The 16,623-nt window shown below is 36.9% G+C and overlaps 1 long non-coding RNA gene across 1 annotated transcript in view; it reads right to left on the reverse strand.

Annotated features, from left to right (window-relative positions):
- LOC133543362 (uncharacterized) overlaps positions 1–16,623 on the reverse strand; it is a 171,307-nt gene that overhangs the window by 116,705 nt on the left and 37,979 nt on the right. The gene's annotated exons all lie outside the window — the stretch shown is intronic.

A 16,623-nucleotide genomic window follows, 5' to 3' on the forward strand; every position in this document is an offset into this window, starting at 1 on the left:
GTGGGCTTAAATAACAAAAGTTGACTTGAATAGCACAAAAATGGACTTAATAGCACAAAGGTGGACTTAAATAGCACAAAAATGGACTTAAATAGCAAAAAAGGGGACTTAAATAGCAAAAAAGGGGACTTAAATAGCACAAAAGGGGACTTAAATAGCACAAAAGTTGACTTAAATAGCACAAAAGTAGACTTAAATACCACAAAAGTGGACTTAAATGCCATAAAAGTGGACTTAAATGCCATAAAAGTTGACTTAAATACCACAAAAGTTTACTTAAATGGCAAAAAAAATAGCACAAAAGATGACTTACATAGCACCAGTTGACTTAAATAGCAGCAAAATGTTACAGTACACACACTTTGTAGGATTCGACAAAAGACACCACACTGTAACCAACACACTACTGCCATCTAATGTTTTGGAATTGCAATAGCATGCAAAGTCTACTGTATAATACTTGCAAATGGGACTGAAAAGTGTAAAAAAAATAAAAATGTAAACACAATATAACCAGTCAGCACAGTTAGCATTATTAGCTCACTTTAAATGTTGAATAAAAAAATGTTTTTATACGAGTTCATATTTTTGGAATGTTTAGTGGCAGTCGTTTGAAAATAACATCACCTTAGATTTCTCTGCGTTTTGTACTAGTTTCACTCCAGTCAGCTGGTACTGAACAACATCAAAAGCAGACTGCAGGAGCTCAAAAGTTTGTGCTAAAGCGCGGGATGAAGTAGGGTAAAGATGCTAGGCTATAGGCTACTAGTAGTTAGCAGCTACACAACAGCTAAGCACAAAATAGCGCACAAGCTAGTCTTGTCTCGTATTTTAGTCAAGTAAGGTAAACATGCTATGCTATAGGCTACTAAGAGCTAGCAGCTACACAACAGTTAAGCACACAATAGCGCACAAGCTAGTCCTGTCTCGTATTTTAGTCAAGTAAGGTAAACATGCTATGCTATATGCTACTAGGAGCTAACAGCCACACAACAGCTAAACACATAGTAGCACACAAGCTAGTTTTGTATTTTAGTCAAGTAAGGTAAATATGCTAGGCTATAGGCTACTAGGAGCTAACAGCTACAAAACAGTTAAGCACACAATAGCGCACAAGCTAGTCTTGCCTCGTGTTTAAGTCAAGTAAGGTAAACATGCTAAGTTATAGGCTACTAAGAGCTAGCGGCTACACAACAGCTAAGCACGCAATAGCGCACAAGCTAGTTTTGTCTTGTATTTTAGTCAAGGTAAACATGCAAAGCTATAGGCTACTAGGAGCCAGTAGCTACACAACAGCTACGCACACAATAGCGCACAAGCTAGTCTTGTCTCGTATTTTAGTCAAGTAAGGTAAACATGCTATGCTATATGCTACTAGGAGCTAGCAGCCACACAACAGCTAAACACATAGTAGCACACAAGCTAGTTTTGTATTTTAGTCAAGTAAGGTAAATATGCTAGGCTATAGGCTACTAGGAGTTAACAGCTACAAAACAGTTAAGCACACAATAGCGCACAAGCTAGTCTTGCCTTGTGTTTTAGTCAAGTAAGGTAAACATGCTATGCTATATGCTACTAGGAGCTAGCAGCCACACAACAGCTAAACACATAGTAGCACACAAGCTAGTTTTGTATTTTAGTCAAGTACGGTAAATATGCTAGGCTATAGGCTACTAGGAGTTAACAGCTACACAACAGCTAAGCACACAATAGCGCACAAGCTAGTCTTGTCTCGTATTTTAGTCAAGTAAGGTAAACATGCTATGCTATATGCTACTAGGAGCTAGGAGCCACACAACAGCTAAACACATAGTAGCACACAAGCTAGTTTTGTATGTTAGTCAAGTAAGGTAAATATGCTAGGCTATAGGCTACTAGGAGCTAACAGCTACAAAACAGTTAAGCACACAATAGCGCACAAGCTAGTCTTGTCTCGTATTTTAGTCAAGTAAGGTAAACATGCTAAGTTATAGGCTACTAAGAGCTAGCAGCTACACAACAGCTAAGCACACAATAGCGCACAAGCTAGTTTTGTCTTGTATTTTAGTCAAGGTAAACATGCAAAGCTATAGGCTACTAGGAGCCAGCAGCTACACAACAGCTACGCACACAATAGCGCACAAGCTAGTCTTGTCTCGTATTTTAGTCAAGTAAGGTAAACATGCTATGCTATATGCTACTAGGAGCTAGCAGCTACACAACAGCTAAACACATAGTAGCACACAAGCTAGTTTTGTATGTTAGTCAAGTAAGGTAAATATGCTAGGCTATAGGCTACTAGGAGTTAACAGCTACAAAACAGTTAAGCACACAATAGCGCACAAGCTAGTCTTGCCTCGTGTTTTAGTCCAGTAAGGTAAACATGCTAAGTTATAGGCTACTAAGAGCTAGCAGCCACACAACAGCTAAACACATAGTAGCACACAAGCTAGTTTTGTATGTTAATCAAGTAAGGTAAATATGCTAGGCTATAAGCTACTAGGAGCTAACAGCTACAAAACAGTTAAGCACACAATAGCGCACAAGCTAGTCTTGCCTCGTGTTTTAGTCAAGTAAGGTAAACATGCTATGCTATAGGCTACTAGGAGCTAGCAGCCACACAACAGCTAAACACATAGTAGCACACAAGCTAGTTTTGTATGTTAGTCAAGTAAGGTAAATATGCTAGGCTATAAGCTACTAGGAGCTAACAGCTACAAAACAGTTAAGCACACAATAGCGCACAAGCTAGTCTTGCCTCGTGTTTTAGTCAAGTAAGGTAAACATGCTAAGTTATAGGCTACTAGGAGCTAGCAGCCACACAACAGCTAAACACATAGTAGCACACAAGCTAGTTTTGTATTTTAGTCAAGTACGGTAAATATGCTAGGCTATAGGCTACTAGGAGTTAACAGCTACAAAACAGTTAAGCACACAATAGCGCACAAGCTAGTCTTGCCTTGTGTTTTAGTCAAGTAAGGTAAACATGCAAAGCTATAGGGTACTAAGAGTTAACAGCTACACAACAGCTAAGCACACAATAGCGCACAAGCTAGTCCTGTCTCGTATTTTAGTCAAGTAAGGTAAACATGCTATGCTATATGCTACTAGGAGCTAGCAGCCACACAACAGCTAAACACATAGTAGCACACAAGCTAGTTTTGTATGTTAGTCAAGTAAGGTAAATATGCTAGGCTATAGGCTACTAGGAGCTAACAGCTACAAAACAGCTAAACACATAATAGCACACAAGCTAGTTTTGTATTTTAGTCAAGTAAGGTAAATATGCTAGGCTATAGGCTACTAGGAGCTAACAGCTACAAAACAGTTAAGCACACAATAGCGCACAAGCTAGTCTTGCCTCGTGTTTCAGTCAAGTAAGGTAAACATGCTAAGTTATAGGCTACTAAGAGCTAGCGGCTACACAACAGCTAAGCACAAAATAGCGCACAAGCTAGTTTTGTCTTGTATTTTAGTCAAGGTAAACATGCTAAGCTATAGGCTAGTAGCTGCTACACAACAGCTACGCACACAATAGCACACAAGCTAGCCTTGTCTTGTAATTTAGTCAAGTAAGGTAAACATGCTAAGAAGCTATAGGCTCCTAGCAGCTACACAGCAGCTAAGCAGAAAGTAGAATGAGGTCCCCCCCTGCTGCTCAGAGATGGAAGTGCGTGCTCTCCTGTGATGTGTGCGCTGGAATGCAAAGTGGCACATTTCTGCCAGATAAAAAGGCCGGGGAGAATAGAGGCGATGGCACAGATAGCCGACAGGCCCTCATGTGGGGGCCCCCGGTGCGTCTATCTGCAGATAAACAGTATTTACCCAGCCTTTCTTCCAGATAGCATCAGCTGAGAAGGCATGAGGCCGGCCTTCATTATGTGTGTGAAGCTTCCCTCATTTAGCACGATAGCATCTCTTTATCCCGTTAGCTTGACACCCGCAGCTTCCAAGCAAGATGGTGGCCGGTAGGACCGCCCCCTGGTTATACCTGTGTCGGACCTGGACGGGAAAAAACATCTGGAAGTGCAAGTTAGAACTCTACCAAGCAAAGCCACGGCCATTTATCAACAACACCCGGAAACGCCGCCGGCTTCGCTGGGCTTCGAGCTCATTTAAGATTGACTGATGCAAAGTGGGGAAAGTATTCTGGGGTCTGACGAGTCCACGTTTCAATTTAATTTTTGGAAACCGTGGTCAAAAAGGTCAAATACATTAAAGATGGTCAAAAAAGTCAAATTATTGATGGTCAAAAAGGTAAAAGATCAAATACGTGATGGAATAGATAATAGTAGAACCTGGGGTTAGGTTGATTGGCAACACTAAATGGTCCCTAGTGTGTGAATGTTGTCTATCTGTGTTGGCCCTGCGATGAGGTGGCGACTTGTCCAGGGTGTACACCGCCTTCCGCCCGATTGTAGCTGAGATAAGCACCAGCAGTAGAAAATTGGATGGATGGATGGCTAGATAATAGAAGGTAAAATATGTTGAATAGAAGGTAAAACAATGGTCAAATGAGTTCAATGGAAAGTAAAAGAAGGTAACAAAAAAATGGAATATAGAAAGTAAACAAAATAAAATCCGGTCAAAGAAGGTAGATAGAAAGTAAAAGAAGGAATATAAAAAGGTGAAATAAGTCGGTTTAAAAGGTAAAAGTTAAAAAAAGTAAAATGCACAGTAAATATAATGTGAATCTAGTAAATCAAAAGGTAAAGGAAAATAGAAGCTGAAATATGTTAAATAGAAGGTAAATAAAAAAGGTAAAACAAGCAAAATAAGAGATACAATAAGGAATATAAAGGATAAAAGAAGATAATCTGTGAAAGCACCATTCATGCTGAAAGGTACATACAGCTTTTGGAGCAATCCAAAGCAACGTTATCACGGACGCCCCTGCTTATTTCAGCAAAACGATGCCGAGCCAGGTGTTACAACAGCGTGGCTTTGTAGTAAAAGAGTGCGGGTACTTTCCTGGTCTGCCTGTATTCCAGACCATTGAAAATGTGTGGTGCAATATGATGGCTAAAATAGCAGAAGGGAGACTGGACCAAAGAGAAAAGGAACCATTGGACTGTTCTAGTCGCAAAGTGTTAAAAGGCAGCATGTGTGATGGTATGGGGGTGCATTAGTGGCCAAGGCATGGGTAACTTACACATCTGTGAAGGCACCATTAATGCTGTTGGAACAACATATACTGAAGTCTAAGCGCCGTCTTTTTCATGGACGCCCCTGCTTATTTCAGCAAGACAATGCCAAGCCACATTCAGCACGTGTTAAAACAGCGTGGCTTCATAAAAAAAGAGTGTGTGTAACTTACACACCATTAATGCTGTTGGAACAACATATACTGGCGTCTAAGCGCCGTCTTTTTCATGGACGCCCCTGCTTATTTCAGCAAGACAATGCCAAGCCACATTCAGCACGTGTTAAAACAGCGTGGCTTCGTAAAAAAAGAGTGTGTGTAACTTACACATCTGTGAAGGTACCATTAATGCTGTTGGAACAACATATACTGGCGTCTAAGCGCCGTCTTTTTCATGGACGCCCCTGCTTATTTCAGCAAGACAATGCCAAGCCACGTTCAGCACGTGTTACAACAGCGTGGCTTCGTAAAAAAAGAGTGTGTGTAACTTACACATCTGTGAAGGCACCATTAATGCTGTTGGAACAACATATACTGGCGTCTAAGCGCCGTCTTTTTCATGGACGCCCCTGCTTATTTCAGCAAGACAATGCCAAGCCACATTCAGCACGTGTTAAAACAGCGTGGCTTCGTAAAAAAAGAGTGTGTGTAACTTACACATCTGTGAAGGTACAATTAATGCTGTTGGAACAACATATACTGGCGTCTAAGCGCCGTCTTTTTCATGGACGCCCCTGCTTATTTCAGCAAGACAATGCCAAGCCACGTTCAGCACGTGTTACAACAGCGTGGCTTCGTAAAAAAAGAGTGTGTGTAACTTACACATCTGTGAAGGCACCATTAATGCTGTTGGAACAACATATACTGGCGTCTAAGCGCCGTCTTTTTCATGGACGCCCCTGCTTATTTCAGCAAGACAATGCCAAGCCAGATTCAGCACGTGTTACAACAGCGTGGCTTCGTAAAAAAGAGTGTGTGTAACTTACACATCTGTGAAGGCACCATTAATGCTGTTGGAACAACATATACTGGCGTCTAAGCGCCGTCTTTTTCATGGACGCCCCTGCTTATTTCAGCAAGACAATGCCAAGCCACATTCAGCACGTGTTAAAACAGCGTGGCTTCGTAAAAAAGAGTGTGTGTAACTTACACATGTGTGAAGGCACCATTAATGCTGTTGGAACAACATATACTGGCGTCTAAGCGCCGTCTTTTTCATGGACGCCCCTGCTTATTTCAGCAAGACAATGCCAAGCCACATTCAGCACGTGTTACAACAGCGTGGCTTCGTAAAAAAAGAGTGTGTGTAACTTACACATCTGTGAAGGCACCATTAATGCTGTTGGAACAACATATACTGGCGTCTAAGCGCCGTCTTTTTCATGGACGCCCCTGCTTATTTCAGCAAGACAATGCCAAGCCACATTCAGCACGTGTTACAACAGTGTGGCTTCGTAAAAAAAGAGTGCGGGTACTTTCCTGGCCCGCCTGCTGTCCAGACCTGTCTCCCATGGAAAATGTGTGGCGCATTATGAGGCGTAAAATACGACAACGGAGACCCCGGACTGTTGAAGGACTGAAGCTCTACATAAAACAAGAATGGGAAAGAATTCCACTTTCAAAGCTTCAACAATTAGTTTCCTCAGTTCCCAAACGCTTATTGAGTGTTGTTAAAAAAAAAGGTGATGTAACACAGTGGTGAACATGCCCTTTCCCAACTACTTTGGCACGTGTTGCAGCCATGAAATTAAAAGTTAATTATTGTTTTCAAACCAAAAAAATGAAAATTTTTGAGTTTGAACATCAAATATGTTGTCTTTGTAGTGCATTCAATTAAAAAATGGTTGAAAAGGATTCGCAAATCATTGTATTCCGTTTATATTTACATCTAACACAATTTCCCAACTCATATGGAAACAGGTTTTGTAAAAGAGTGCGGGTACTTTCCTGGTCTGCCTGTATTCCAGACCATTGAAAATGTGTGGTGCAATATGACGGCTAAAATAGCAGAAGGGAGACTGGACCAAAGAGAAAAGGAACCATTGGACTGTTCTAGGTGCAAAGTGTTAAAAGGCAGCATGTGTGATGGTATGGGGGTGCATTAGTGCCCAAGGCATGGGTAACTTACACATCTGTGAAGGCACCATTAATGCTGAAAGGTACATACAGCTTTTGGAACAACATATACTGGCGTCTAAGCGTCGTCTTTTTCATGGACGCCCTTGCTTATTTCAGCAAGACAAGTGTTACAACAGTGTGGCTTCGTAAAAAAAGAGTGCGGGTACTTTCCCGGCCCGCCTGCAGTCCAGACCTGTCTCCCATGAAAAATGTGTGGTGCATTATGAAGCGTAAAATACGACAACGGAGACCCCGGACTGTTGAAGGACTGAAGCTCTACATAAAACAAGAATGGGAAAGAATTCCACTTTCAAAGCTTCAACAATTAGTTTCCTCAGTTCCCAAACGCTTATTGAGTGTTGTTAAAAGAAAAGGTGATGTAACACAGTGGTGAACATGCCCTTTCCCAACTACTTTGGCACGTGTTGCAGCCATGAAATGAAAAGTTAATTATTATTTTCAAACAGAAAAAATGAAGTTTATGAGTTTGAACATCAAATATGTTGTTTTTGTAGTGCATTCAATTAAAAAATGGTTGAAAATAATTCGCAAATCATCGTATTCTGTTTATATTTACATCTAACACAATTTCCCAACTCATATGGAAACAGGTTTTGTAAAAGAGTGCTGGTACTAGACTGGCCTGTAGTTCTGACATTGAAAATGTGTCAATGTGTGTCTCTTTACCGGGTGTGGTTAAAAGGAAAGGCCATGTAACACGCTGGTAAACAAGCTACAGTATCACCAGGACAGCGGTAATAAAAAAATGTTATTTTGCGGCAGTACTTGGGAGTCCTGATCCCGAGTAGTATTCCCGCTGTAATCCTGCTAAGCGTGTGTGTCCGGCTATTTCCTTGGAAAAAAAAAAAAGCTGATTAGAAGAGCGAAGCTGGCGTAAGTCGACACGTCGTCCTGTTTGCAAAGGGACGCCACTTCCTGCGACACTGTTGACAGCCCCAGCCCCCCAGAGAGCGGCGACGTGCGCCCGCTCGCTCCGCTGATGGGGAGATGGCCGCTGCTCCCGTATCAGCCTCCCCTCGCATTTCTGCGGCGGCCTAGACTAAGCAGGCGGCGATAAAGGCGGCCTTTCACACAGCAAACAACACGCGCTTATCGCCGACACGCCATCTTTGTTACATTCGCCGCTTTCTTCTTCTGCGGGTAAACTGCACGGCAAACATTTATCCAGGAAAACCACGGCAAAAATGTTCATGTCGCTGCCGGTAATCCAATACAAAATAAACCAATTCAGGACCGCGTTAAAAAATAAAAAAAGGTCAAACAAGTTCAACAGAAGTTAAAAAAAAAGGTAAAAGGTAAATATAGAGTAAAAATAAACGGTAAATGGGAGTGAATTTAATGTAAAAGAAGGAATATGGAAGTAAATGAATGCTAACTGACGGACTAAAGAAGGTAAAAGAAGATCAAAAAAAGGTAAATGGAAGGTAAAGGGACTAAATAAAAAATAAAATAAGCTAAATAAAAGGTAAAAAGAGGGTAAACAAGTGAATGAAGGGTAAAAGAAGGTGAAACATGCAAAATAAGGAATATAAACGCTAAACTAAGTTCAAGAAAAGGTAAATAAGGAATATAGAAGGTAAACGACGTGAATAAAAGGTAAAATAATTATTAAAAAAGTAAACAGAAGGTAAAGAGAGGGTTAAAACAGTAAATACAAGGTAATAGCAAGGAATCAAGGTCAAATAAGGTGAAACATGTAAAATAAGGAATTATTGAAAAAGTCAACAGAAGGTAAATAGAGGGTTAAAAGGTAAATACAAGGTGATAGTAGGGAATCAAGGTCAAATAAGGTGAAAAATGTCAAATATGGAATATAAAAAGGTCAACTAAGTTAAAGGTTAAAGAAAAGTAAAATAGGGAATACAGAAGGTAAACAAAATTAATAAAAGGTAAAAGCTTTAAAAAAAGGTCAAAAAAAGGCAAAAGTACTAAATGAAAGGTAAAATAAGGTAAGCAGGGTAAAAATGTAAATACAAGCTAACAGTAGTCATTTAAAGGTAAAATTGGGTGAAAATGTAAAATAGGGAATATCAAAGGTAAACTGTTGAAGATTGGGAAAAGAAGGAATATAAAAGGTAAACAAAATGAATAAAAAGTAGAAGAAGGTTTAAAAAATCAATAGAAGGCAAAAGTATGAAATAAAAGGTAAATAAGAGGTAATGGAAGTGAATTTAATGTAAAAGAAGGAATATAGAAGTAAATGAATGCTAACAGACGGACTGTAGAAGGTAAAAGAAGATCAAAAAAAGGTAAATGGAAGGTAAAGGGACTAAATAAAAAATCAAATAAGCTAAATAAAAGGTAAAAAGAGGGTAAACAAGTGAATTAAGGGTAAAAGAAGGTGAAACATGTAAAATAAGGAATATAAACGCTAAACTAAGTCCAAGAAAAGGTAAATAAGGAATATTGAAGTAAATGAATGCTAACAGACGGACTAAAGAAGGTAAAAGAAGATCAAAAAAAGGTAAATGGAAGGTAAAGGGACTAAATAAAAAATAAAATAAGCTAAATAAAAGGTAAAAAGAGGGTAAACAAGTGAATTAAGGGTAAAAGAAGGTGAAACATGTAAAATAAGGAATATAAACGCTAAACTAAGTTCAAGAAAAGGTAAATAAGGAATATTGAAGTAAATGAATGCTAACAGACGGACTACAGAAGGTAAAAGAAGATCAAAAAAAGGTAAATGGAAGGTAAAGGGACTAAATAAAAAATAAAATAAGCTAAATAAAAGGTAAAAAGAGGGTAAACAAGCGAATTAAGGGTAAAAGAAGGTGAAACATGTAAAATAAGGAATATAAACACTAAACTAAGTTCAAGAAAAGGTAAATAAGGAATATAGAAGGTAAACGACGTAAATAAAAGATAAAAGAATGATTAGTAAACATAAGGTAAATAGAGGGTTAAAAAAGGTAAATACAAAGTAATAGCAGGGAATCAAGGTCAAATAAGGTGAAAAATGTAAAATAAGAAATATAAAAAGGTCAAATAAGTTAAAGAAATGTAAAACAAGGAATACAGAAGGTAAACAAAATGATTCAAAGGTAAAAGGAATATAAAAGGTGAACTAAGTTGAAGAAAGGTAAAAGAAGGAATATAGAAGGTAAACAAAATGAATAAAAAGTAGAAGAAGGTTTACAAAATCAATAGAAGGCAAAAGTATGAAATAAAAGGTAAATAAGAGGTAATGGAAGTGAATTTAATGTAAAAGAAGGAATATAGAAGTAAATGATTGTAACAGACGGACTGTAGAAGGTAAAATAAGATTGAAAAAAGGTAAATGGAAGGTAAAGGGACTAAATAAAAAATAAAATAAGCTAAATAAATGGTAAAAAGAGGGTAAACAAGTGAATTAAGGGTAAAAGAAGGTGAAACATGTAAAATAAGGAATATAAACGCTAAACTAAGTTCAAGAAAAGGTAAATAAGGAATATTGAAGTAAATTAATGCTAACAGACGGACTAAAGAAGGTAAAAGAAGATCAAAAAAAGGTAAATGGAAGGTAAAGGGACTAAATAAAAAATAAAATAAGCTAAATAAAAGGTAAAAAGAGGGTAAACAAGTGAATTAAGGGTAAAAGAAGGTGAAACATGTAAAATAAGGAATATAAACGCTAAACTAAGTTCAAGGAAAGGTAAATAAGGAATATTGAAGTAAATGAATGCTAACAGACGGACGGACTAAAGAAGGTAAAAGAAGATCAAAAAAAGGTAAATGGAAGGTAAAGGGACTAAATAAAAAATAAAATAAGCTAAATAAAAGGTAAAAAGAGGGTAAACAAGCGAATTAAGGGTAAAAGAAGGTGAAACATGTAAAATAAGGAATATAAACACTAAACTAAGTTCAAGGAAAGGTAAATAAGGAATATTGAAGTAAATGAATGCTAACAGACGGACTAAAGAAGGTAAAAGAAGATCAAAAAAAGGTAAATGGAAGGTAAAGGGACTAAATAAAAAATAAAATAAGCTAAATAAATGGTAAAAAGAGGGTAAACAAGTGAATTAAGGGTAAAAGAAGGTGAAACATGTAAAATAAGGAATATAAACGCTAGACTAAGTTCAAGAAAAGGTAAATAAGGAATATAGAAGGTAAACAACGTGAATAAAAGGTAAAATAATTATTAAAAAGTAAACAGAAGGTAAATAGAGGGTTACAAAGGTAAATACAAGGTAATAGCAGGGAATCAAGGTCAAATAAGGTGAAAAATGTCAAATATGGAATATAAAAAGGTCAACTAAGTTAAAGAAAAGTAAAATAAGGAATACAGAAGGTAAACAAAATTAACAAAAGGTAAAAGCTTTAAAAAAAAGGTCAAAAAAAGGCAAAAGTACTAAATGACAGGTAAAATAAGGTAAGCAGGGTAAAAATGTAAATACAAGCTAACAGTAGTCATTTAAAGGTAAAATTGGGTGAAAATGTAAAATAGGGAATATCAAAGGTAAACTGTTGAAGATTGGGAAAAGAAGGAATATAAAAAGGTAAACGAAATTAATAAAAAGTAAAACAAGATTCAAAAGGTAAACATAAGGAAAATACAAGGTGAATTAAAGGTAAAAGAAGGTGAAACATGTCAAATAAGGAATATTAAAGGTGAACTAAGTTGAAGAAAGGTAAAAGAAGGAATATAGAAGGTAAACAAAATGAATACAAAGTAGAGTAAAATAATAGTGTACTGTACAAACAACTACACATCTAATGGATATATTAGTAAAATAATAGTGTATGGTACAAACAACTAATGGATGATTAATAAAATATTAGTGTACTTTACAAAAAACTACACAACTAATGGATAGATTAGTAAAATAATAGTGTACTGTACAAACAACTAATGGATAGATTAGTAAAATAGTAGTGTACTGTAAAAACAACTACACAACTAATGGATAGACTAGTGAAATAATAGTGTAGTGTACAAACAACTACACAATTAAAGGCCTACTGAGACCCACTACTAGCGACCACGCAGTCTGATAGTTTATAAATCAATGATGAAATCTTAACAATGCAACACATGCCAACATGGCCGGGTTACTTTACTAAATTTCGCGCTAAAACATCTCGGTATGCTGACGCGTGCGCGTGACGTCACGTATTGTCGAGGATATTTTATTACAGCATCGTTCCCAGCTATTAGCTTGTCTGTTTTCATCACGAAATCCCACAGTATTCTGGACATCTGTGTTGCTGAATATTGCAATTTCTTCATCGGGCAATGGAGACATCAAAGAAGAAAGCTGTAGGTGGGAAGCGGTGTATTGCGGCCGGCTTTAGCAACACAAACACAGCCAGTGTTTCATTGTTTACATTCCCGAAAGATGACAGTCAAGCTTTTCTATGGCACAGAGATGTCAAGTGAACACGGTTGGGTTGGACCACACACACAAAGTACAGTGTATTATGCAGTCATCATTTCGAAAGATCGTGTTTCGAAGAGGGTCCCTTGCGAAGGGCAGAGATGGGCATCGCCACCACCCGTCGACTGGTGCTGAGGAAAGGTGTGGGACCAACCTTCAGGTTGTACAGGTACCGCCATATAATCTCACTAAAACACTAGTAACACAATAAGCAGATAAGGGATTTTCCAGAATGATCCTAGTAAATATGTCTAATAACATCTGAATCGCTCCCACTGCCCTCGTCTTTTTTTTTTCTAGTCCTTTACACTCACTTTTCTCATCCACGAATATTTCATCCTCGCTCAAATTAATTGGGAAATTGTCGCTTTCTTGGTGTGAATCGCTCTTGTTGCTGGTGGCCATGATTGTAAACAATGTTCAGATGTGAGGAGCTCCACAACCCGTGACGTCACGCGCACATCGTCTGCTACTTCCGGTACAGGCAAGGCTTTTTTATTAGCGACCAAAAGTTGTGAACTTTATCGTGGATGTTCTCTACTAAATCCTTTCAGCAAAAATATGGCAATATGGCGAAATGATCAAGTATGACACAGAATGGACCTGCTATCCCCGTTTGAATAACAAAATCTCATTTCAGTAGGCCTTTAAGCTGCACATCAAGCAAGAATGGTAAAGAATTCCAGTTTTAAAGCTTCAACAATTATTTTCCTCAGTTCCCAAACATTTATTGAGTGTTGTTAAAAGAAAAGGTGATGTAACACAGTGGTGAACATGCCCTTTCCCAACTACTTTGGCACGTGTTGCTGTCACGACTTGGACTATGGGATATTTTGTTTTTCCAATGCAAAGGATGATTGGCATGAGCCAGCCGTGAATGAGGATACATTTGTATTTATTTTCTAACAAAACTACAAAATGGTAAACAAAGGGCGCGCACAATTGCGGAGAACAAACTTGACTAATGAAAACAAACACAGCACAATGGCATGACTATTTACAAAAATGAAACTAAACAACTGTGACATAACAAAACAAAAAACGTACTTGACAAGAGCATGAGGGAAATAACATGGCTTGGCATGAAGGTGTTGAGGAATACGGAGGTATGTATGTAGATAAAGTTGCCAGGACGAAGAACAGAAACAGAATGGCTTAAATAGCAGCGACATAATCAGTGATGGAACAGGTGCGTGACAGGACAGCTGAAACTAATGAGTTGGCATGGTAACGAAAACAAACTAGGAAGTGCAAAACAGGAAGCAAGTGTCCGAAAAACAAAACCGAACATAACCAAAACAAAACCTGATCCATAGGCAAATGGATCATGACAAATTCCAAGTTAATTATTATTTGCAAAAAAAAATAAAAAATAGTTTATGAGTTTGAACATCAAATGTTTTGTCTTTGTAGTGCATTCAATTGAATATGGGTTGAAAAGGATTTGCAAATCATTAACAACTACAAAACTAATGGATATATTGGTAAAATAATAGTGTACTGTACAAGCAACTACACAACTAATGGATGTATTAGTAAAATAATACTGTACTGCACACACAACTACACGACTAATGATAGATTAGTAAAATAATAGTGTACTGTACAAACAACTACACAACTAATGGATAGATTAGTAAAATAATAGTTTACCATACAAGCAACTACAAAACTAATGGATAGGTTACTAAAATAATAGTGTACTGTACAAACAACTACACAACTAATGGATAGGTTAGTAAAATAATAGTAAACTGCAGGCCACATTAACAACTACAAAACTAATGGATATATTGGTAAAATAATAGTGTACTGTACACGCAACTACACAACTAATGGAAGGATTGTAAAATAATAGTATACTGTACAAACAACTACACAACTAATGATCGGTTAGTAAAATAAGAGTGTACTGTACACGCAACTACACAAGTAATGGAAGGATTGTAAAATAATAGTATACTGTACAAACAACTACACAACTAATGATCGGTTAGTAAAATAATAGTGTACCGTGCAAGCAACTACACAACTAATGGATAAGTTAGTATAACAACAGTGTATTGTACAAGCCACTACAAAACTAATGGATAGGTTAGTAAAATAAAAGTCTACTGTACAAACAACTACACAACTAATGGATAGATTAGTAAAATAATAGTTTACCATACAAGCAACTACAAAACTAATGGATAGGTTAGCAAAATAATAGTGTACTGTACAAACAACTACACAACTAATGGATAGGTTAGTAAAATAATAGTAAACTGCAGGCCACATTAACAACTACAAAACTAATGGATATATTGGTAAAATAATAGTGTACTGTACAAGCAACTACACAACTAATGGATGTATTAGTAAAATAATACTGTACTGCACAAACAACTACACGACTAATGATAGATTAGTAAAATAATAGTGTACTGTACAAACAACTACACAAGTAATGGATGGATTTGTAAAATAATAGTATACTGTACAAACAACTACACAACCAATGATAGGTTAGTCAAATAATAGTGTACTGTACAAGCAACTACACAACTAATGGATAAGTTAGTATAACAACAGTGTATTGTACAAGCCACTACAAAACTAATGGATAGATTAGTAAAATAAAAGTCTACTGTACAAACAACTACACAACTAATGGATAGATTAGTAAAATAATAGTTTACCATACAAGCAACTACAAAACTAATGGATAGGTTAGTAAAATAATAGTAAACTGCAGGTCACATTAACAACTACACTACTAATGGATGTATTAGTAAAATAATAGTGTACTGCACTAACAACTACACAACTAATGGATAGGTTAGTAAAATAATAGTAAACTGCAGGTCACATTAACAACCACACTACTAATGGATGTATTAGTAAAATAATAGTGTACTGCACAAACAACTACACTACTAATGGATGTTTTAGTAAAATAATAGTGTACTGTACAAACAACTACACAACTAATGGATAGATTTAGAAAAATAATAGTAAACTGCAGGCCACATTAACAACTACACAACTAATGGATATATTGGTAAAATAATAGTGTACTGTACAAACAACTACACAAGTAATGGATGTATTAGTAAAATAATACTGTACTGCACAAATAACTACACGACTAATGATAGATTAGTAAAATAATAGTGTACTGTACAAACAACTACACAACTAATGGATGTATTAGTAAAATAATACTGTACTGCACAAATAACTACACGACTAATGATAGATTAGTAAAATAATAGTATACTGTACAAACAACTACACAACTAATGGATAGGTTAGTCAAATAATAGTGTACTGTACAAGCAACTACAAAACTAATGGATATATTGGTAAAATAATAGTGTACTGTACAAACAACTACACAACTAATGGATAGGTTAGTAAAATAATAGTGTACTGTACAAAAAACTACACAACTAATGGATAGGTTAGTAAAATAATAGTGTACCGTACAAACAACTACACAACTAATGGATAGGTTAGTAAAATAATAGTGTACTGTACAAACAACTACACAACTAATGGATAGGTTAGTAAAATAATAGTGTACTGTACAAACAACTACACAACTAATGGATAGGTTAGTAAAATAATAGTGTACTGTACAAACAACTACACAACTAATGGATAGATTAGTAAAATAATAGTTTACCGTACAAGCAACTACAAAACTAATGGATAGATTAGTCAAATAATTCACGGCTACACAACGCTTGCTAGCAGCAATCAAACAGCACAACACAATTTCTAACAAGCACAAAATATTTGAAGAAAGCAGACGCAGCAACGATGAACTTTTCCCTTTTTTTTGTGTGTGTCGGCGCTCCGGCAGAAAGTGTGTGCGACTAACATATTCATCCCCAGGTAAACATGGCTGCCATGTCCTCCATAAACAAGAGCGGCGAACAAAGTGAAAGTGATCACACGGCCCCCCTTTTGAGGAGCCTCTCCTTTAATTCTGACAGTAAACTGCTGGCTGTTACGGGGTGT

The sequence above is a fragment of the Nerophis ophidion genome, linkage group LG26 (genome assembly GCF_033978795.1).
Source record: "Nerophis ophidion isolate RoL-2023_Sa linkage group LG26, RoL_Noph_v1.0, whole genome shotgun sequence".
NCBI lineage: Eukaryota > Metazoa > Chordata > Actinopteri > Syngnathiformes > Syngnathidae > Nerophis > Nerophis ophidion.